This window comes from Podarcis erhardii (genome assembly GCF_964252035.2).
Source record: "Podarcis erhardii genome assembly, chromosome: 8".
In the NCBI taxonomy this organism is placed as follows: domain Eukaryota; kingdom Metazoa; phylum Chordata; class Lepidosauria; order Squamata; family Lacertidae; genus Podarcis; species Podarcis erhardii.
Window position 1 is genome coordinate 55,098,888 of NC_138499.1, and position 25,016 is coordinate 55,123,903.

Here is a 25,016-nt window from a genome sequence, read left to right on the forward strand (position 1 = left end):
ACTAGGACTTATCCATAATAGTCTACTGCAATCTGTGTTATTCAGTGGAACTTGCTGCCAAGTCAATGTGCACAAAATTATAGTGGAGGTCTCAAGTTTTAATGGTTTGATAAATGGCCCAAACACAAATTGTCATGGGCAGATTGGCAGCAGAATAAAAGTACTCTAAACAAGCTTTGAAACTAATATTTTCCCCCTAACATCAAGAGTTCTATTAAGAAAATGCAGCTTTAAATAAAAAAGCATAACATCAATTTCGTTTTTTCTTCTGTTTTTATGATATTCATTCATTTTGATATTTCATGCTGCAGAATTATAAAATACTTGTGAAGTGTAACACTTTTGTTATTCATTTGATCTGATCACATCAGTGCATTGCTTTCATATCCCTAATACTAGAAAAATAATATCCTGCCAGTTAACTTGGGAGGGCTACTTTGTATACGGAAAGGAAGGAAGGAAGGAAGAGGAGGGAGACCCTTAACTGGAAGAATGACTTCTTTCTAAAATAAATGGGATACATTTCATATGGCAGATTTTAATCATATGAATTTAATAACTTACAAATTGGAACACAAAAAGTGAAGTAATAAGATATACCACTTTTGTTTTTCATTCCTTCAGTCTATACAATTAGCAGCATGAGAAAGAAAGAAAGCCTTTATTTTATTTTTAATGTAAACTTTATTAGGGAAAAGGAAAATCACTAGTTTATCACTCCATTGACGTATATGATGTTCCTATTCCTAAATTTAACAATTAGAGATTCATATTAGCAGCAAATATTAATTTAAATTTCATTTTGAAGAGTACCAGCACAACCCTGAGTGTGTTTACTCAGAAGTAAATCCCATTCTATTGAGACTTACTCTCAGATAAGTGTGCAAAGGATTGCAGCCTGTATGCTTGATTGGGTTTGTCCTGTTGGCTTTGCTCATTGGTATGTGATTAGAGACAGGTAGAACATAATGGGGCTCAATATGCCAATGACACCCAGCTCTAATCTGTGTTGTCACCTGAGGCAGGTAAGCCGAGCCATTCCTTGAATTCAGTAATGGGCCCTTTGAGCTTCTCCACCCACATTGTTCAGCCCGGACACTGAGATCCAGCTCTGAGGGTCTTCTAGGGGTTCCCTCATTGTGAGGTTACAGGGAAACAGGCAGAGGGCCTTCCCAGTACTTACGCCCACTCTGTGAAATGCCTGCCTGTCAGATGTCAAGGAAATAAACAACTATCTGACTTTTGGAAGACATCTGAAGGCACCCCAGTATAGGGAAGTTTAAATATTAGTGTGTTTGATGTTTTAATTTGTTGGAAGCTGCCCAGACTGGTTGGGGCAACCCAGTCAGATGGGTTGCATATGAATAGCCACCGCCGCTGCAGCGGCAAATAAACTGAGGTGGAATGCTGACAAAATGGAGGTGTGGACCTCTGCCAAGAAATTAGGTGTGCAGTCTGTTCTGCATGCAGTTCTTATTTCCTTGAAGGAAAAGATAAGAAATCTGGAAGTACTTCCAGATCCAACATTGTCCCTCAAAGCTCAGGTGAGCTTAGTAGTGAGGAGTACCTTTTTCCAGCTTCAGTTAGTTCATAGGTTTTTACTGTTCCTGGCTTTTTTCTCAGCAGGAACTCAACAGAACCCAGTTCTGGCACCTCTCACGTGGGCCCCATTGCCATTCTAAGAGAATGAAGGAGGTGTTCAGTGGTGAGTTCCAGCACCTCTTGTACATGAAGCTGTCCTTGGAAAATGACTTGGAAGCTTCCATTAGCTGCCACCAGAATTTTGACTGGTCTGCCTATTTGCTTCTGTGCCTAATTCAATATGCTCGTGCTGCCACCACAAGATGCTGAGAGGGGTTCTTCTTGACCTCCCACCATTAGGAAGACTAGTTTGGTGGTGACTGGTCTTCTCTGTGGTCCCACCTTATTTGTGAAATGCCTTCCCCTTACGAGTAATAATTTTTTAAAAAGTATTTACTTTTATGTCATACCTCACTTCAGTGTTGGCACTGATGAAGGGCTGCTTTAAACAAGTAAATAAAGAGGCTCTAATATCTGTAGAGGCTCTAACATCAGTAGGCATTACCTACTGTAAAAAGCTACCAAACATCAAGTTCCAGGAAAGTCTTGAGTTGTTGCATAATTGTGTTGCTTGCAAAGTGGCACTGGATTTAAAAAAAAATAAAATACTTTGTGATATTAAAAATAGAAATGGAGAGCTATCGCAAATGATTTGAGCCATTCAAGATTTGATATTCCTACTGATCCTGACAGATCCACTCCAAGGCAATCAGTTAGCAAGCTCTATGCCTGACTCTGTAATTGCCCAAGGGTTGTTCATATAAATAGCTAACCCAAAAGTTGCAGAAAGCGTTATAAAAACAACAAAAAAGCCATGGTTTGTTATGAATTTGTACTTGAGAATTATATTTTCCTGCAGGTTTTGGCCATTGCTGCAACACCATACACACTGCTGCATCCACATGTCCATGAAACAAATAGAGGGCAATTGGGACCACACTTACTAGTCCTGCCCCTGGTGTCACCTGCCATTACCTATGTGCCATAAAGGGCTTTTCAAGCTGCTATGTGTCAGTGAGTCCAATTCCTACTCCTGCTTTGCAGTCTCCACCCCTCCCCTCAGCAATGGGCTTGTTAATCATAAATATATTCTCTGCTGTATTCTCTCATCTCACATTTGAAATACCAGAACTGCACTGATGAACAGAGAATTGCTCTAATCGTTTGATATCCGATATTTCATTATTGAGAATAAATGCAGTAGAATGCTCAAATGAAAATACCAATATAATATAAGAGATAATCTAATTATAGAGCAAGGAAATTTATTTCGAGATAACGGTTGTGACTTACTAAGAATCAAATTAAAAGCATCTATAGAGGCTTAATATATCCTGCTGTGAAGTTGCTCTTATTTATTAACAATAGTAATAAAATCAACCTTAGCTGCTTGGTTCATACAAACACAGTCTTTCCTAACAAAAGAATTCTTCATTGTAGAGAAAAACATAAGATTCTGCTTCCAGAAAACCTAAAAATGAGATTTAAAAAACAAAAACAAAAACAAAAAAACCCCCTGGAAATATTTTATTTTATTATTTTATTCTATCTGTGCTATCTATATGGGTTTAATTTGGAAGGTGTGGTTTTGGAAAATGCTGGAAGACTAGAAGGGAATATGATTACATATTTTGAATACTAGGTATATACACTAATTGGATCTTAAGATACACAGCTTTGAATGTAAGTTTCTTTGATCAAGCAGGGGGTCTCATAAATGAAAAAGAGTTGGTTTTTGCCAGTTCCTCTTCTTGTTGGAGTCCCATCCTCTTCTGAAATGTTGACCAACCCCTCAGAGTGATTTTTCCTGTGGTACAGAGACTCCATGGAGAAGGAGCAATCTGTGAAATTATCTCACCCCATTTTCATTAGTAGATTCTGGGAGCACACTTCCTGTAAGGAGAACCTTGTTCACAGGACCTTAGGATCCAACCACATAATGAATATTGAAATACAGTGGTACCTCGGGTTACAGACACTTCAGGTTACAGACTCCGCTAACCCAGAAATAGTACCTCAGGTTAAGAACTTTGCTTCAGGATGAGAACAGAAATCGTGCTCCGGCAGCGGGAGGCTACATTAGCTAAAGTACCTCAGGTTAAGAACAGTTTCAGGTTAAGAACGGACCTCCACAACGAATTAAGTTCTTAACCTGAGGTACCACTGTAATGAAATTATTTACTTCAGAAGCAAAGTATATGTGGTGCTGTTGAGTTTACAGGCCAAATGGGAGACTGTCTGAGACTCATGTAAATCACAATGAGCTCCTAGCAGAAGAGCAGGATATAAGAATGATGATGATGATGATGATGATGATGATGATGATGATGATGAAATAATGGCAAGGAAATACTGAATTGTCTTCACTGCTAATCAGCTGAAATGCGATTAAGTCTGCTTCTGTTTCATGAATCCTTTTGCTAAACTGCTCAAAAGTTTCCCATATATCACCTTGCATCCAAGGCAATTCAGTTAGCCTCATCAGATTCTGGACTTGAGGTTCCACTTTTGTGAGTGAAGAATCACAGCCATGCCATTCCATCACCCTCTAACCCACCCTTCTAATATTATGAAGAATATAAACGAACGGAATAATTTGGAAATGTACTTCTTATTCTGCTTGTGAACGGCTTCAGGCACAAGTTTTGCTTTCCTCAACACAACGTTCATGCCGGTTGACGTTAACTGTACTGTATTTTGACAGGGAGCTCATCCACCTTTAATTAATTCCCAGGAAAGCCCTTATGTGTTACCAGAGTGCTGGCTACATAAAGTAGTATGTCTCTTTCGATTTATTTGTTGTTGTGGGCTGCTCTTGCTGGTTGGACATTTATCTTAAGGCCTGGACCTAGAAGGTAAAATCATTCTAATGAGCAGAGGACTATATAACAAGATTCATTCCTATCCGTTCACAAATGTACTTAGGTAAGTAGCCTTACTGGCTATGTGACTCAAAGGAAACAGATATATTGCCACTCAGTTGTGTGTTTTTTTAATGGAGTTCTTCTGTAAGGGACTGAAATGTTTCTTTTAACTTCCTGGGAAATTGAGGGTTGCAACTTGATACAAAATCTGAAAAAACTGGAAGATAATTTATTTATTATTTTATTTACATTTTGCCTTTGCTTTCAAATGCAGGATGTAACACCACTAACCATACCACAGGGACTGAAATGACATGGTATTAAAAGACCCAGGAAAAGAGAAAATAAATAGCAGTCTTAGCCTGGCAAGAGTCAGTGGTGGTGTAGTGCTTAGAGTGCTGGACTAGGACCTGACATACCAAATCTCCACTCAGCCATGAAGCAGTTCAAAAGCACACCAGTGCAAGTAGGTAAATAGTTACTGCTGTGACGGGAAGGTAAACAGCATTTCCGTGCGCTCTGGCTTCCGTCATGGTGTTCAGTTGTGCTAGAAGCGGCTTAGTCATGCTGGCCACATGACCCAGAAAGCTGTCTGTGGACAAACGCCGGCTTCCTCAGCCTGAAGTAAGATGAGCGCCACAACCCCACAGTTACCTTTGACTGGACCTAACTGGGATCATTTACTGTACCTTTACCTTTTACTTTACCTCAAAGCATTGTTATGAGGAGAAAATGGGGAGAAAAAGAACCATGTGTGCCACCTCAAGCTCATTGGAGAAAAGGTGGGATATACATTTTAATAAATAATATGGCAACCAAGCTGCTTTCTCTAGAGTAGCATTACAGAGCCAGGAGTCAGGACTCAGTGTTGTCACAGGAGCCTTACATAGTCTCTATGGCTAGGAGTACCTATTTCCAGCCACTGCTGGTCACCAGTTATGCCCCTTTTTGGATAGAGATGACTTGGCCAATGTACTCCATGCTCTGGTAACCTCCAGATTAGGCTATTGCAATTTCGCTTTATAAAGGTTGTTGGAAAAGATAGCTGCAAGAATGCATATAACACCCATTCTGAAGCTGCTGCAGTTGTTTTCTATTAGTTTCTGAACCTAATTCAAAGTGCCCACAATTATTTTTAAAGCCGTAAACAACTTGGGGCCCAAATCTCTGAAAGAGTACCTCCTGGCCAGGAAAGAAAGAGGCCCTCCTAGTGGTTCCACCACACAGGGGCAGGAATCAGGTGAGGGCTTTATCAGTGATGGCTCCAATAAAGTGGAACTCCCTTTGCACAAACGCATGTCTGGCACCATCTCTTTACAGCTTCTGCATGTTGCTGCTCATGCACCTTTTTATCCTGGTCTTCATATAATGAAGGAGTGATTTTGGAGACTTCCCTGTCATGTGCTGTATTGATTGTTGGTTAGGTTTGTTTACTATTTTAGTTATATTTTTATATGACAATATGTGCCCTAGGATCATTTTGTGAAAGGTCGACACGAAATAGAATAAATAATAATAACTCTCTCTCTCTTTCGGCCATCCTGCAAACTTCAGATTAAGGGGTCTCAAGTTCAAGACTTGTAGAAATAACAAGAAACTTGGACCATGGGACATTAAGAATGACACTATTCAAAGGAATCTGTTTAGTCTAGCCCCACTGAAATAAATAAAAGTAGCATAAGAGAGGCAGACACTAAGCACCTTTCAGTGCTACCAAGCATCATAACATCTTAATTTGCAGTCTGCATTTTCAAACAGTAAATACAGAGTTTTATTCTTAAAGTAAAATAAATTTAAGTGGGGAGAAAGGAGAGAGAAAAGTTGAAAGGATGAACAGAGAGAGAACTCTGAGGAAATGGGGGAGCCTGTAATATTATATTGTCATTTATATATTCCCCATTATAGTAAATAGTGGACAAAGAGCTTTGTTTTATAAAGAGTGGCTTAGAACCTAGACCACAGATTAGAGGGAGCACAGAGAAACTCAGATTTCAATATTTAGGGCATGCAACATACAGGTACAAGGCAATTCTTAGAGTGTGCACACCCTTAATATTTTCCCTTCAGACCTATTCTGATATTATTTTTTCCCTGGGATGTGCAGAGAGGGCACGAGGCTCTAGACCTGTCCCAAAACGCACTTATGCTGCCGTCTTGCTGTGCTGCTGACTAAAATGCAGTCTGTTGAAAAATAGTCACAAACACAAAACAGAGGAGCCCAGGAAATGTATTTAACTGCTTCATTCTTTATTGTGTTTATTCTGGAGGCTCGCATGAATAATTCAGGACATTTCAGGATTGCTGAGGGAAAAATATATTCTTTTAAGAGGTTTAGTTCTCAAAGGATGTTTTTACCAAGTTAAGATGATGGCAGCAAACTTTTAGGAAATATGGGGTGATTTTGAAATACTAACCTGCTCAAGAATAAGCAGTGCAACATTAATACAAAGAGACTGTCAGAACTCTTGCCTCAAATCTCTCATTTTTATTTTTTTAATTGTCTCTGCAGAGCTCAGTCAACTCAAAATATTGTTTTCCTGAAACCTACTTTCGAGAATTGTCTCTGATGGCAATTACAGTACATGCCAAATTACCCTATAGAGTCGATAATTTTAAAGAGTTAAGAAAAATCTGTACCATTTGAGCAGTCCTTTCCAAAAACCTCATTGTAAATCATCCTAGCTGGCTGGTGATATTTTATCTCTTCTGACAGAGAAAAGGAGATATCAGATAATCTTGTACTGTTGCTTGACAACAGCAGTGATCATTTTCATTCTTTTCCTGCCAAATGTATTAAACTAGAGAGGTCAAGTAGACTTTGGTGGACCACACAGCTGGTCATTTGTTAATGTAACAGAACTCTCATTATCCTGTTAACTGACCCTTAAATATTTCAGACTCATTAAGTCTGTAAGAAAAGCTCAGCTGGATCAGACCAAAGGACTCTTTGCTACCTCATTCTGTTCTCACAGTGGTCAACCAGGTGCCTATGGAAAACCCACCAGCAGGGCATCATGTGTCCCCATGTAGTTATTGTGGAAATGAATGGCTTGTGTGAATAGCAGAAGTTGTTGCCTTTTGATCAACTCCAGCATTTTCTTTTTCTTTTTCAGTAGTATAGCTTGTTAGCTAATCAGGTAAAGGATGTCCTGCAGCAAGGGATGGGGAGGAACTGGTCTTCAAGATGTTGTCAGACTACAATTCCAATCATTACTCAAGCACTGGCTATATTGCCGAAACTTGTTTCAGGCATTAAGTAGAAGAAATTGAACTGTGTCTGGGGATGGGGGTGGAACAGATGTGTAAGTTTAGGATGCTACAGTCAGAGTGTGTAAAGCAGGTTGAGAATGCATTCACATGGCAGTTGATTCTGTTTTCACATCTCCCTAAATGCTAATTTCCCACATTATATTAAAGCTTTCCCATGATTTAAAAGCTACTTCTGCAACAACAGTGGAATACAGTGGAACTAAAGTGGGATACAGTGCAGGTTTAACAGTTATTTCCATATTATTTGCAAATGGAACTTTTCTGGAAGCAAATAACATGGAAATTAGCACTAAACTTGCACTATATTGTTCCAGAAGTGGCTTTTATGGGAAAGCTCAAGTATAATGTGGAACTTAACAGTTAGGGGAAAGCCATGAATAAACTGCTATGTGGATGCACCTTATGATCTGATCTGCCATTTACGCCTTCACTTTCCCCACTTTACTGTCCAAAGCAGTACTAAGGCAAGCTATAAAAAGAGGGTGGAATCAGCACAGGAAACTGATCGGGATGGAAATCTCCCCTTCGGTTTATCAGATTGATCTGCATGGATCAGCACAGAAAGGAGTCTAGGTCTGTCCTGTGAGTGAACTGGCCACACCCAGAGCTAGCATGCAGCCCTCAGAGTGGTAGCCTAGGTTGAATGTGGCCCTCAGACAAAAAAAAAAAAAGGTTAGCCATCTCTACTCATAATCCTCAATAACAATAACAGATGGATGTCGCATCTGAGTTAATGTTTACATAGAAACTCACTGCAAGCTTAGTGAATGGTTGTGCAAACTTTATTCTTGATGAGGCCTGAGAATCTGCACAAAATAGTAAATAATTTTGCCAGTCCACACCCCTGAGTCAGCTGTTTAACAACTGGCTTCCTAGGTGTTAAAGGAGCTAGTTGATAATGCATATATTATAGGGTCATTGCTTACACATGTGTAATAGTTATTAACCATACATTTAGCATTTGAGGCTTTCTGGATACTTTAAGTAGCATGTTGCAATGTTTGGCAATGCACAGGTTCAACCACTTGCAAGTCTTTTGCTATGTCCCATGGTATATATTATGCACATTGAAATACAACCCTTGGGAAGAGGCTTAGCTATGCACTGCAATGGAGTAGTACACATTTTGTTTGCATGAAGAGGGCTCTTTTAGTGGATGGGGAAGCCCATGGCAATGAAGGAAGCCCATATAATATATGAGAGCTGTGTCAGTGGGCCAAGGGAAAAGTGCATTCACTGAACCTTTTGCCATGAAACTATTGGTCACAAATGCATATATGATAAGGGGGTGACTGTTGTCTTCAGGAACAAAAATTCATATCACAGAAAAGTCTTCACACATTTAAGGTCACCATCCTTACATGGGATTTACAAGTTTCAAGTGTCTAGTTATGAATTCATGAGCTGGAAATGTGCAATCATAAAATTTATTAGCCCCCCCCCCCAGCTCAACCTTTTAGAACACGACACTATGGAAAGATTTATGAAGTTGCATCAGAGTTGTAAGCTTATGATGTCACTAGACACATTTCACATTATCCCAATTTTTTTTAGAGGCACAACAGTCTGTATCTTATGAATTACTACAAAAAAGAGCCATACATTTTGGGAACTGAGCAGGCATATTAACTGCCAAATAGACGTTCAGGAGCGCCTTTTCATTATCTTGACAAAAACATGGCTGGGTTTTGGGAAACTGAGCAGTATATGACTCTAATATCTACTGCCATCTCTGTAAATCTTAAGGCTAGTAACATCCCCAGCCTTATTATATTGTGGATCTAATGTATCACATGGCTGATTAGTGGATCCATAAATTCACTCAACTAGAATCAAGAGGAAGTTGTGCATTTTTCATCTTGCTATTTGTTCAACGCACTGGGTCTACTAGACCCTTAGAGTTTAATGTACTCTACGTAGTAAACAGCAACAGTGCTTTCTCTATTTTCCCTCTGTTATAAGATACTAAATCCCTATTGCTGAGCCTCAGTGGATCATTTTAAACACTAATCTCTGATAAAATGGTATTCATTTGATACTGTAAAAATCACTAGAACCAGATTTCCCAAGATAATATTGCAACTAACAACTTATTTACTGTTCTGAAATAATATAGGCTCCATAGTTCACTGGTAAAGCTCATGTTCAGACATCTCCAATAGAGTTAATCAGCTGGATGGAGCTGGTGCTACTTACAGTCCAAAGCATTTGAAGTGCACCAGGCTGGGTTTGGCCAGAGAAGACCCAATGTAAGGGATCAACAGTTGGCAGAATTATTCTTTCTTTGCGGATATGCAGTAGACCGAGCCTATATCATAAACAAGATATAGCTTAGCCAAAACTGCATGCCTGTCAGGAGCTGGAGTCAGGGGTAGGTCAGCAATAAAACACCTGGTGATGGTGAAGTTACCTCTTTATTCAATGAAACCAAAACAGTACAGGCCTAGTGATCACAGCACCTCTTTCAAGCAGGCCTTGCCCCAATGAGGCAGTTGCAAGGACTGAAGGTTCCTGCCTTCCCACATCCTTCCCCGGCAGCCTAAGGCTCCTTCATCTTGTCTCTCTTTGCTCCACCCTCTTCAATTCTCTGCATGTTCTGGGAGGCCAGAGGAGAGCTGGTCAAAGCAGGAAAGGGAGATTCCCTGACTTCTTCAGCAGCCTGCTTCTACTCTGCCTCTCCCCCACCCCTCTTTCTGAACTGCTCTCTGCCCCAGCCTCTTCCTGCTCACTAAACCCTGTTACATCTTCTGCTTCCAACACCTCCTCCTCCCAGTCTGCTCCCAGCAACTGGTCTTCAGAGGCAAACCGGTACTACATTTGGTGGTGGAAGCAGCAGATAGCTACCGTGGCTAGTAGCCATTGATATCCCTAGACACTATAAATTTGTCTCTGCCTCTTTTAAGGCCATCCAAGTTGGTGGCCATCCCTACGTTTTGTGGAAGCAAATTGCATAGTTTAACTATGTTCTGTGTGAATAAATACTTTCTTTTGTCTTCAGTGTAGAATCTCACACAGCTCACTAATCGCTTATTGAGAGCCCCGTGATTCAGAGTCTTGGGATTTCCCCCCACAATTCGATCATAACTGGAAATGTTATGTATGCGTAGAGGGGTATTTAATTCCACCTCCACCTTAGTAGCAACCTTTCCTTTTCCCTCAACTGCACTGCATTTATGTTTTCTCTGAATCAGAATAAACTTTGGGATGTGATACAGTCATGTGATTCTCTGAGCAGTATCCTGTTACGAGATTTATGCATTTATATAACCAATCAATTCTTATAAGGAAATATCACCTCAATGTGGTGAAACACAAATACAGCACAGGAAAGGTAATACTTAATTTCAGTGGTTCCATTTCCTGTAATTATCTCTATTATAATCTCTATAATTCTCTTTAAGTGAAGGAACATTTAGAAAGAGTAACCTCAAAAGAACTACAGAGCAGTATAATCTTACAGTGGCATTTCTGTGAAGAAAAAACAGTTGTATAAATTCTACCTAACTTAACTTCCTCCTCCTCTTCTTCTTCTTCTTCATTTTATTTTTAAATGTCTTGTTGCTTTGAGGTATTTCTTTTGTGCAACAACAAACAAAGGGATGGTGGTTGTAACAATGCCTTTTCCCTTTCCCTTTTAGGAAGGAATGTGAACAGAAACATGTTAAAAATATATCACTAGAGTGAAAAGAAATCAGTGTGAAAAGAAAACAATTTGGATTCCACATACACCCATACACCCACCAAAAAAACAAAGATCCACAAAATCCCAAAAGTTAATGTATTTCTGACATTTGTTATATTATTACTATGTTTGCATTTTGGTACACTATAATGTAATTGGCGTGGCCTTTGGCTAGCATAATAAACTTACTGAATGAATGTATTTCTAATGTGCTAGACTTAATAATCAATGTAATATAGTGTTTTGAATGTCCAACTAGAAGGGTAGCTCAATTGGCTGGAGTGTGGTGCTGATAACACCAAGCTTGCATGTTTGACAGCTACATATTCCTGCACTGCATGGGGTTGAACTAGATGATCTTCAGGGTCCCTTCCAACTCTATGATACTAAAAAACCAACCTATGAGAGTTCCAGTAGCTTCAGAGAGAATGAAGAATGCATTTGCCAGGTAGGCCAGAACATAATGTGTCCTTGGCACATGGCAAACAAGCTACTTTAGAGTCATTAACTTTCACAGTGCTTGAAAAAAGATTTCCTGCTTTAGTCACAGCTGTCATCCTCTGCAGTCCTTAAATCCTTTTGCTTTTGTCACAGGCCTGTGCTGTGAAAGGGAGAGCAGCACAGTTTTGGCTACTCACATGCTATCCCTTCTTTCCTATAAATCAAAACATCATTAGGTAATCTAATAGGTTATATATATTCAAAACAAGTTAGACCTTGGGCGGAAAATTTAACACAGAAAATAAATGATGGAAACTCCAAATCTGTACAATTTGTGACCCATCAAGCTGAACACAACCCAACAACAATGTTACCTGACTGCTGTGCACGTGGCAGTGCCTCAGTTTTCACCATATCAGGCAAGAGCCCAAACCAGAGGTCTGGCAACTTCTTCAGCATGGTGTAGTGGTTAAGAGCGGTGGACTCGTAATCTGGTGAACCGGGTTCGCGTCCCCACTCCTCCACATGCAGCTGCTGGGTGACCTTGGGTTAGTCACACTTCTCTGAAGTCTCTCAGCCTTACTCTCCTCACAGAGCGTTTGTTGTAGGGGAGGAAGGGAAAGGAGATTGTTAGCCGCTTTGAGACTCCTTAAGGTGAGTGAAAGGTGGGATATCAAATCCAAACTCCTCCTCCTCCCCCTCTTCTTCTTCTTCTTCTACCAGGGATATGGAATGTTTTGGGCAACCTTCTGGAGGACTGCATTCCAGCTGCAGGTATGGCCAGAGGCAGAAGTGGATGGAAGACCAGCTATCAAATGTCAGAGATTTCAATATGCACTCAACCTGACATCCATCTCTCCATCCTCCAGTCAGCCAAGCAAGAGTGCAAGGACCCATTCTAGCCTCTTAAACCTTTCCATATGTAATGTAATGAAGTGTTGCAACTCTGATATATTGAACAGGGGAGAATTAAGAGGCTGCATGGGGCAAACACAAACAAAACAAGTATGGTAGCCCATTCCCCTTGGAGTATACTCAGGGAATGAACTTCCTTTACCACCATTTTTGTCACCAGACTGGCTATTTTGACTCTCCATGGAAGCTATCTGGTGCTGACATAGACGACCCCTGACAGAAAAGAGAGTTTGCTTGGCTAGCTGATCTCTAGCCAAGCAAAGCCTTTTGTCTACCAGGGAAATTGGCAAGTCTTCTCCATTTTGTATTTTAGTTACCCTGGAGAAGAATTCAGGGACTTGTAATGCTTGCCTCTCCTTTGAGGCAGGCTTTAACAAACCTCAAGTCTTTTCTAAGTGTGGCTCAAAACAACTTATTTGGCATCCCTAATCCTAATGAGAGAAGTGTTTCGTAGATTATCATTTTCTGGATGGGACTTTGGAGTTGAAGTTCGTCATTTTTAATATCTATGATTCTTCAGCAATTTGGAAGCAAGTCTCATTGACATAAGTGGAGCAAACTTTCTAGTCTAATCAGTGGACTTTTTAAAGGCGTGAATAGTGGTGGATGGTAGAAGTGGAGGAAACCTAGGACTGCACATAAAAGCATGCAATTATCCATGTACCTGCAGATATGCTATTTATATTGATTTATTACAATGCTGCCCTGTGACTTAGAATTCTGAATCAATTTAAAGAGTTAATATATGTCTTTGATTAAAGGGAAGTAAAGCAAGTTAGACATCAAGACAAGGGCTGTGTTTAAGTTCAATAGTGATAGCAACTGTGCTTTTGGGATTCCTGGATTATAAAAACCCAGTGAGGCTTTGTTAAAGATGACAAACTGCTTTCAACCATAGCATGTCATTCAGAAAATAAGGGAGGGGAGTAAGATTCCTTGATCCTTGATATAAGGTGTGCCTCTCTTCAACCTGTAATATGGATAGTGTCCAGTCTTTCCAATTTCCCCCTTTCCATTCTAAATGCATTTATTTATAGCTGTATTAGTTTTGTTCCACAGACAGCTCTTGTGATGAGTAGCTCTAAAGCCTTGACTATTGTGTCCCCAACAATGCATCCAACCTTCAAAGCCACTTAAATACCATGCCCTTTCCCCCCCTTCTAAAGGAAAAGAACAACATGCAGAGCCATCTCTAAGTAGTCATCATTATATCTGATGTGGCATTACGTCCATTAGCATGAACATCTCTTACAAAGAGCTGTACTCTTTCTACCATCACCATAGAGAAGAAAATTTAATAATTTCATTTAAACAAAAACCTTACACGGCAGTATAGTTATACTTTGTAATGCTTTATAAAGCCGACAAAATCAGATACACCAGATCTCTCATCAATACAATTGAATTCCTAATGTAGCTATATTCCTTTGAAACTTGGGTGTACCGGCTAAAGCTATGTTGCAGATATTAATATTGTGCAGTTTCACATGACTGGAAGAATAAGAATTGACTTCTTTTGAAATGAAATATTGTCCAGACCCATGAAATATTATTTAAATTTTCCTAGAACAACTTTATTTAAAACAGAATTAAAACATCTAATATACATCTAATACATCTAATGCGTCTATACAATGTCTTGTGCTGTCCAGCACAGGCTCAGCATCTTAGAAATAAAAAATAAATTCAAAAATTCAAACTTTGTCTCTCTTCCAATCCAGCCTGCTTTAGCCTGTCTCTAGCCCCAGGATATTGCAGCTCTTGGTTTAAGATTTGCAGCTCAATACTTCTGACACCTAATAGAAGGTTACAACACTTACATGTTAGCTACCAGAGAAACAACAATCAGTTAGTTAATCATTAACTCGGCTAGAGCCCAGAATCCTCAGAAAAACAACTGTGGAAAACCCCCAGTGTTAGCAATACACATTTTAAGCCTCCATTAATACACATACATTTTCATTTCTGTGTGCTTTAATCATTATACTTAACAGGCTACACCCAGAATTAAGTTTAAGATATTAACAGATGCGAAAGAAAGAGGGGGCTTTGCCCTGCCAGACTTAAAGTTGTACTATGAAGCCGCAGCTTTCTGCTGGCTAAAAGACTGGCTACTTCTCGAAGACACTGACGTACTGGACCTGGAAGGTTTTAACAATGCTTTTGGTTGGCATGCATACTTATGGTATGACAAAGTTAAGATCAATAAGGCCTTTAAGAACCATATTGTCAGGAAAGCAGTGTTTAATGTCTGGACAAAATATAAAGACTTATTGGAAAATAAAACTCCAAGGTGGCTTTCACCTCTGGAAACTAAGGCCCGAAAAAGACCCAATATGGAGGCCAAATGGCCAAAATATTGGGAAATATTAGAAAAAGATGGAGACAATTGGAAATTGCAGAGTTTGGAGAAAATGAAGGATAAAGTGCGAGACTGGTTACATTACGCTCAGATTAAAGAAGTTTTTAAAAATGACAAAAAGTTAGGGTTCCAGGTGGAGAAATCGAAGTTAGAAACAGAATTGTTAGAACCAAAGACTAAGGTACTATCTAGAATGTATAACTTGCTGTTAAAATGGAATACACAAGATGAAATGGTTAAATCAGCTATGATAAAGTGGGCGCAGGACATTGGGCATAACATTATGTTTGAGGATTGGGAAAGGTTGTGGACCACTGGGCTGAACTTCACCGCATGTAATGCTCTGAAGGAAAATGTAATGAAAATGATATATAGATGGTACATGACCCCAGTTAAACTTGCCAAAATATACCATTTGTCTGATAATAAATGTTGGAAATGTAAAGAAAATGAAGGAACATTCTTTCACCTCTGGTGGACATGCCCTAAGGTGAAGGCCTTCTGGGAAATGATATATAATGAGCTGAAAAAGGTATTTAAGTATACCTTCACTAAGAAACCAGAGGCCTTCCTTCTGGGTATTGTCGGCCAGAAGGTGCTAAAGAAGGACCGAACATTCTTTATGTATGCAACAATGGCAGCAAGGATACTCATCGCAAAAAACTGGAAAACTCAAGATCTACCCACACTGGAAGAGTGGCAGATGCAGCTGATGGACTATATGCAACTGGCCGAGATGACTGGCAGAATCCGAGACCTGGGAGAAGAGAAGATTGAGGAAGACTGGAAGAAATTTAAGATGTATCTACAAAAACATTGTAATTTGGTTGAATGTTAAGAAGGATGCTAGATTATAAAAAAATGGCCACCACTAAATTAGATTTAAATTTGATGATAAGTGAGACTAAAGAAAATATAAAAATTTTTAGAAGAATTGCTAGATTATATTTGAATGAGTGGACACGAGATTGTAAACAAGTTGATAATTTGTTTGGAAAAATCTTTTAACGATGTAAATGGGAGCGGGAGATGTGAGGGAGTCCAAAGAAGTGTTGAAACTATGTTTGTGACAGAAGTAAGATTGTTTATTATTTGTGCATTCATATTCAAAAACTTTAATAAATATTTATTAAAAAAAAAAAATAATAACAGGCTACACTCTTATACCTACTTACCAGAGAATAAGCCACACTGAACTCAATGGCACTTACATCTTAAAAAGCAAGTATAGGATTGTGCTTTAATAGTGTGACTCAGAAAGACCCTAATTCAAATACTGTCTCCTCTATAAGCTCACTTTGGCAAGTCAAGTTCTAGTTTCACAGCATCAGTTTCCCACACTCAGAGCCAGTGTGGTGTAGTGGTTAATGTGCTATGGTAAGACCAGAGTTCAAATCCCCAATCACCAAGCCCTGAAGCTTGGGTGGCTGACCTTGGGCTGGTCATAGTATCTCAACCCAACCTATCCCATAGATCTGTTGTGAAGATAAGATGGAAAGGGATAGAATTATGTATGCCACCTACAGCTCCTTGGAGAAGTGAGGTATAAATATAATAATAATCATTACAATAATCAATAATAAATAAAAACTGTAATATGGGCATAGTAATACAGTTATTGTTTTACTTGCTGTAAAATATGCTGTCTATTGCTGAGGAATACTCTTATCATAACATATGTGAAAGTCAAGTAACATGTATATTTTAAAGTGTATGATGTGTAGTAAGAACTGGCCTTTTTACTGTGGCTTTTAATGGCTAACTGATGAGCCACTCAAATTTTACCAGAACTTGTTGTCTTGGGTATGTTGTTTATCTTGCATTGGTTGTATCTTCCGTATGTGGTACAGGGAGGAGGGAAAATGTCCTCCCCAGGGCCAATTAGGGAAGTGGGGAGCTCCAAAAAATTCTACTCAACCCTGAACTGGTAACTGACTAATCCTACAAATTAATTCTTAAGGGATAGGAAGGTTCAGGAGGCGCATGCTAGAAGAGGATGGTGAGGATGGGAGTAATCCTTGCTTTTAATGGGGAACTACCTCACCTCACCATTGACTACACTGATTATGATGCTTCATTCCATCTCCTGCATTCCTCCCTGCATTCCTTTGGGGGTGAATCACCCCCCAGAAGATTATCATAGTGGATATAATATGCCTCATGCCTTATTAATAGTGTCCGTGTGAGCCTTTGATACTTATCACAATGGGTAGTCTCCAACTAACTCCTACTTAGAGTAAACCTATTAAAAATAATGGATTTAGATTAGTCAAATTCATTCATTTCAATGGGTCTAATTTGAGTATGACTTAACCCTGGATACAATCCAATTTTTCTATTGTTCCCTTAGATCTTTGTAAAATAAGATTTAGAGATAAAACTAGATATATTGCAGCTTTTATCGATAGTTCCTGCTTTCATTGTAAAAGTGCATTTTCCCGGAAAACATACAGGCTTCCATAGATACGGGCTGTAAATCTGGATTTTACACACTTTTATTTACATAGGGAACAGTCACCCAACCTTTAAGTCTCAGACACAGAGATAAATGTGTCTATGATTCTGGACTGTATGTGATGTGATTTAATCTTTCTGCTGTTAAATACCATGTGAACAGAACAATCTTTTTGAGGTGGGGATTTGTGGTGGAGTAACCACCACATCCTATACCTTGCTGGTTCAATGCAGCCAGGGCAGAAAGTGGAGGTGGCTATTTACTTATTTCCCCCTGTGCAAACATTGATACCAATAGGTGGGAATTATTTATACTACCTCCAGAGCTGGTGCAGTTCTTGGATCTTTAGAGGGCATGTCAGGGTAATGGGGGCAGGGCTGCCCTGCCCCATACCTTTCAGCGGTGGCCAGGAGTGCCAACTTGGCCCCGCTACCATGGGTGGCCAGGGCTGTGGGTGCCATGCAGCGTGCATGGCCCTGACACTGAAATTTGGGGGTGCCCAGTCCCTTCATGGGGAATTTTGTGGGTGCTTGGACACCCAGGACCCCAAGGAGTTGGTACCTATGTTGGTGGCACATAGTCTAGGAAGTTATCCACAGGCATGCCAGAACCTCCTCTGTGGATGCACATGGTATTCTCTACTGTGAAGCAACACTTCCATAGATCCCAAAGACCCCCTGGCCAGTCTCTGGGTGACTGTAGAACAGTGACCTAAAATAAATCTTATATAAACCTATTTCGCTTTGAACAGCACAATCCTAGCCATGTCTACTCAGAAATAAATCCTACTGAATTCATTGGTGCTTACTCCCAGGTAAGTGGGATTAGAAGTGCAGCCTTAGTGGTGTAACATTCTTAATTCCAATAGGAATAATGCATTTCTACTGATCTCATATAACCAATGGCTACAAATCTTTTCCTTATTTCCACCCCCTTTTTATGTCTCGAATAATGTATTGTTTGGAATTGTCAGGGGTTCAGGGAGAGAGGCGCAGATGAGGGAGGAGACAGAGAGCGAGGGGGAAGGATTCCAGGGTGACGAGGAAGAGGACGACAATGACCCAAGATTGTCCATGAGTCCGTCCAGTGAATCGGAGGACTCCCAAAAGGGAGCCCCTCTGGTCAAGCCAAGGGGAGCCAGAGGGGGAAGCAGTCAGGAGCAGGGAAACGAAGGGGGAACCCCCAGTGGGAGTTGGGGATCGGGACCGGCTGCTCCGCCGGAACGGAGTGAAGGGGGTGGAGTGACCAGTGTGTCAGAAAGAGCAGAATAGGAAGCAGAGAGGGGAAGGAGATCAGGGCAAGACGTCCTGCCGGAAGGGGAGGAAAGTAGTATCGAGGGCAGTGTAACTGTCAAAGGGAAGGTCAGGAGCAACGTACGCGCGCCAAGTTCAAAATGGGAGGCGCGCGGAAGTGAAGAGAGTCCTGGGGAGGAGCCTGGTCCCAAAGCCCGAAGGAGGGGGGAGGAGGCGCCAGAGGATTCAGCCTCTGGGGAGTCCCGAAGGGAGAGAACACAGGGGGGCAGAAAGACCCTGCGGAAAAGGAAAGAGAGGAAGAGGTGGACCAGTACAAGGCGGCCATGTTCACGCCTCTGGGCACGTATGAATACAGAGTTATGCCGTTTGGTCTCCAAAATGGATCTCACGTCTTCCAAGCCTTTATGCATCACGTGCTGGCGGGGCTCCTCTACAAGAAGTGTGTGTGTTTCCTCGACGACATCCTGATCTTTTCGGAATCGCAGGAAGCTCATGAAAGAGACGTGAAGGAGGTCTTGCAGAGACTGCGAGAACACAGGCTCTACGCCAAGTTAGAGAAATGCCAGTTTGATGTGACGGAGGTGGATTTCCTCGGCTACAAGCTGTCTGACAAGGGGCTGGCCATGGACAGTGTCAAGGTCCGCGCCGTGTTGGACTGGAAGAGCCCACGCAATCGGAAGGAGGTCCAGAGATTTGTCGGGTTCGCCAATTTCTACCGCAAATTCATCAGGGGTTTTGCAAAGGAGACGGCAGCAATCACGGACACTCTCAGTTCCAAGAAGAAGAAGTTCGCTTGGACGGAACAGGCGGAGCGCTCTTTTAGGAAGCTTAAAAGCCTCTTCGCTTCCGAGGAGCAGCTGCTGCACGTGAATCCGGGCAGACCCATGCGAGTAGAGACCGACGCCTCAGACAGAGCGGTGGGAGCCGTGCTCCTGCAAGAAGATTCGCAAGGAAATTGGAGACCCGGTGCCTTTTACTCCCGAAAGCTCAGCAAGGCGGAGCAAAACTACACCATATGGGACAGGGAGCTGTTGGCCATTCACGCTGCCTTCAAAGCGTGGCGACACTTCCTCATAGGAGCCAAGCACACAGTGCAGGTCCGTACGGAGCACAAGAACTTAGAGTATTGGCGCACAGCGAAGCTCCAGAGCCAAAGACACATGCGCTGGGCTGAATTCTTCGCGGATTTCGACTTCAGGATAGAATACATCCCGGGAGATTCCAACGTTATAGCCGACGCGCTCTCCAGGAAACCGCAATATCTCGAGGAAGCAGCGCCAGTGGCAGCCAAGCACATTTTCGCACCGCAGGCGTGGACGTGCGCTACCATCGCAGTCGACCTGGACGCGGTGCGACGTGCGTTGTAAGTGGATCGATTTGCACAATCCAAGATGGAGGCACTGCGCAGGGGTTCGCAGAGGGACGATGAGTTCCAATTACGCGACGGGCTGTTAACTCACAAAGGTGCCCTCTACGTACCGGGCGAAGAGCTCCGCGTGAGGGTTCTGCAGCAGTTGCACGACGCCCCCAGTGCGGGCCACTTCGGCAAGGAGAAGACAATAGAACTGGTGGCCAGGGACTTTTGGTGGCCCCAGATGCGGGGAGAGATAGCGGATTACGTCGCCAGGTGTGACACTTGTTAGAGGTCCAAGCCAGTGCACCAGAAGCCAGCGGGGTTGTATGATAATAAGGTGTCATATATTAAATGCAACAGCCATTTTTGTTCAGATATAATTTCCATCAACTGATTCAAATTTTGTCAGATGACATCTAATTGGGGCATTTCTCTGAAGCAGCATTTTAAAAGTGCTTTATCTTTATGGTGTTCTTTTTTGTTTGTTAGTTTGTTAGAACAGGTAAATGTGGAACTTAGCTATGATATCTATATATGCCATAATATTGATTATTTGACTATTTAATTTCCATACCACTTAATATATTAAAAATATATCTAAGCAGTGTACAGAAAACTAAAGGAACATACAACTTAAAAATATTGCAAAAATATACAGTTACATATAAAAATATTACATTAATATGAAATATTTCCATTAAAATGATCATCATATTTGTCCATTAAATACAAACAGGAACTTATTAGGTCCCCCATAAGGAAATCTCCATTTCCTGTGTCTAGATATGTGTCGAGGAATAAAGGCCTCCGGGTCCTTTCATTATGGGAAGTTAAGTAATATTGAAATCTCACTGGCTTTCTCTGGCACAGAATTATAATGCAATTAAAAAGCTCTGATATGTGATTTGTATGGAAGGCCCAGAGAGCTGTAACCTGATTAACTATATGACTTATGTGAGTTACCCACAGGGAGTTAAAAGGATCTAAATAATTACAAGCATAGTGCAGGTCATCTACAAAATATATTGTCTGTGAAAAGATTTAAGTATGTGAATTAATATATTTCCATTGATTTGGCCCACAATAAGCTGTTGTTGTATAATATTGTTTCACTGGTCATCATTACTAATGTCTGGGGTCAAATTCTCAGCAGTATACTACACTTGATCTTAGCCAAAAGGCCGAGAAGCGTTGAAATATTTTAGTTGATATTTTAGAATGTAAAATGCTATTTTATTTATTGATTTGTTTTACCTTGTGGGCTTATAGCCGAATAAAGTATTATCTATCTATCTATCAATCTCAGCAGTATAGTATGGCATAAACTTATGTATTTCTACTATCCGTGATAGTAAAATTTCTTAATAGCACACGTATCAAATGGATTTCACCAGCTTATTTGTTTACTTCAAATTCTGACCTTAATCCTAAGATCTTAGAGATATGACAATATTACAAAAGCAGAATGCATAAAACCATCATATGTTTGTCTAAACCAGCACGTTTTGAGCTGGCCTCTAAAAAAGCAACAATTGTGATGCCTCCTGAATTGCAAGGTGTGGGGGTTGCAAAGCCAGGACACTGCTGTGGAGAAGGGCAAGCCATGTATTACCACATTATATAAAGATAGTAAGGAACTCCCACACCTGTTGCAGCTAATTTCAGCTTCTAGGCAGAACTATTTCAGGGGAGATGCTCCTTCAAGTTACCAGGTCTTAAGTCATTCATTGACAACCCAAGGGCTTTATCATGGACCACTCCGTTGGACTGCAAATATATTGGCATCCTTTGTAGTCCTTTAAGAAGTGGAGTGATGTGACTCTGAGCTGGTATGTTGCCCATGAGGGAATATGTCCCTTCAGATCAGAGGTGGCCAGTCCCATTCTGCAACCTGAGACAGAATGGGAAGGCCCTCCCCACAGAAGCCTGACTTACCAGGTTCTGTGGCAGCAGTGTCTTCCAGGGAGATCTTGCAAGATTCACTGAGATTCTTGTGAGATCTCTCCGGAAGCACATTCCACAGGATTCCGCTGCCTGAGATTTCTATGTGTAACATTTTATTTCCATTATAGAGATGACCATTCAATATGAGACTCTGACCTACAGTCTCAAATCATATAGCCCTGTCACATGTTTACTACCACAGTGAGATATATGGCAAAGATGTAATGCATTTCCATATGTAAGATACATACTGTGTGGTGCTGGTCACTGCACAGAACATTTTGTTTTGGGAGGGGGGTCTCTCCAATATGCGTTAGAATTAGCAGATGTCTTGATCTACCAGAGAAAGGAATTAGCCAACATTAGAACAAGCCAAGAGAAGTTACCTAATGAAAGTTACACAAGATATACAGTAATTTAAACACTGAAAATGTGAGGAGGAAACTGATATTGCTACTAGTTGCAGGCAATTCTCTCTAAATATCATTCCACCTTTCTATATAGTCAGGGAAGAAAGTTTTCTAAAATTTAATGTGACATAGTAAGCTAATTATACTTTTACAACACAGAATTGTTAAAGCAGGGTACAAGAATAATTCATAAGCATCCCAAAGAGATATGAATAAATAAAACTGGCACAGTAAATCTGCATACCTTAGGAATGACAATTAAACAATCTATTGTAGTAGAAGAAACCTAGCTGAAGAAGACGGGTGCGGGGACCCATTCATAGTGTGACGAAGTGAACAAAAACCAGAAGATGGGCTTCAGAAGTTGTGGCTTTTTTAAAGAAACATTTCTTTGGGGAAAACATTTTTTCAGAAATGTTTCTCTTAAGCAGATTGCTTTTGAATTGTGGGCACAAAGGATTGTTGTTATTATTATTATTATTATTATTATTATTATTATTATTAAAAATATGATTCAACATTTATAAGTAGCAAAGCATAGGATGAGGTACTGGGATAAAACCTGTATGTGCCCTGGCAGTCAGTGAGCCTACTGCAGTAACACTAAGGAAGAGCCCCTATACAAAGCAGGAAGACTATGCAGAAGACATTGTGTGCATGTGAAAAGGTGTCAGGGTTGTTCGTGGCACCTAAATAAGCCTTTTTAAGAACTGTGAAAGGAGCATTAGCCAGTTAGCACCAGGGAAAATATGTACTGATGGAAAGACATAACAGGATTATTATGAAGCAAGTGTTTAAGAGAAGTGTTACACAACAGATTTCATGCAGCACTGTCTAACATGAATACTCCAGACACAGTTTTCAGCTTTGCCTTCAATAGCTGTGGCTGAGTTTCAGATCAGGTTGTCCATTTGAGAAGGTAATCATGGAGGAATGCCTCATAACCAATACATTTTAAGAAGAGGCTTAATCAAACTAAGGAACTACTGTAATATTCACACATGCCAGTTGATGACTTTAGCTTTGACTGTGAAAAGAATACCCCCAACATTCAGGTTGCTTTGTGCTGCAAACCAGGCAAGGATGATCATCTTCATGTTAAACAACAGTGTCTTGCTATGTTTATCAGTCTCATGTTGATTGGACTTCGAAAACAATGTGCTACAGATTCCCCTTGGATACTCATTTGCCATATATTATATCCCCCACTTCCAAAAAACTTATTCCTTGCCTCCTACAACCATAATGCAATTCTGCAGCTGAACTTAAGTAACTCTTAATGAAAGGAATGGGAAGGAATCCCATCAATTACTAGAAGGGACAAATGAGATTGTGTATGTGTCCAGGTATCAGACTGGAAAAGTTGACTAAACTTCATAAAGGGAAAAATAACAACCACCACTGGCAACAGCAAATGCTACCTGAATAAAAGTCTGCAAAGAAAAGAAAAAAGATGGAAAGGCGAATGAAAGGAAGAGCTTTTGAATGAATGACAGTGATTAAAAGAAGCACGCAATGATGTTGGAAAAACAAGATGAGGTTTATGCAAGTATTATATGGTCCAGTTAAGCCACAGATGAGTCAATTTATGGATTACTAGCTATTTTTAGTTAACACTCTATGGCAGACAGCTGGTGTAAAGCAAGCTGGTGTTAAATTATGGTTGTTCAGCAGCAGGACTGCTGCTGCTCTGCCTAAGCCACACAGAGGGAAAGAAAGTCCTTAAAATAGTTTTCTACATCAGATCACATGACAAAAATGTGGGCTTAAGATCCACCCTAAGTCCTGCCCACCACCCTTGGAATTCCCATTTTGGAGGATTTACACTTGCTTTGATTCAGCCGGTTGAACCAGAATGAGCAAGTTACAGTACACTGGCATATTTTTGGCTGAACTGGATTTGGGAACTTAATGCTGGCTGAGCCTGGAATAGCTGGCTAAGCCAAAGTCCCACTGCATCCTAGGCTACTCATCTCAGTGGATCTTTTAATAGGATTTCCCCCTAAGGCTGCAACCCTAAATATATTTTTAAACAAGCAAGCCCTGTTGCACACAAATACTTACTTCTACACAGACAGGCATAGAAGTATGCAACATGGTACACCTCATGCCTTCATACTGGGAAGTAAGTGCCTCTAAATATAAAGAGGCTTACTTTTGAATAGATATGGATAGGAATGCACCCAAAGAGTAAGAATATATGATATGCTCTTAGCAGGGAGAGTACAGGTCGCTGTGAAATAGCTTGTGTAGCCTATACATTTCTAGTAGAAAGTCTTGCCTCTTAAAGATGTAACAGAAAATTCAGGTACTTATATCCAAATGCAAAGCTGAAGATGTGAATGAAAGCTCTTGCTGAACAAGATATTCCTGTGAATATCAAGTAAACTTCTAGATACTCCTAGATACAATGTACGAACATCTTCCCATTATGGGCTCTTCCAGTACTGATGGGTGATCCAAGCACATGACAGATATGTAACAA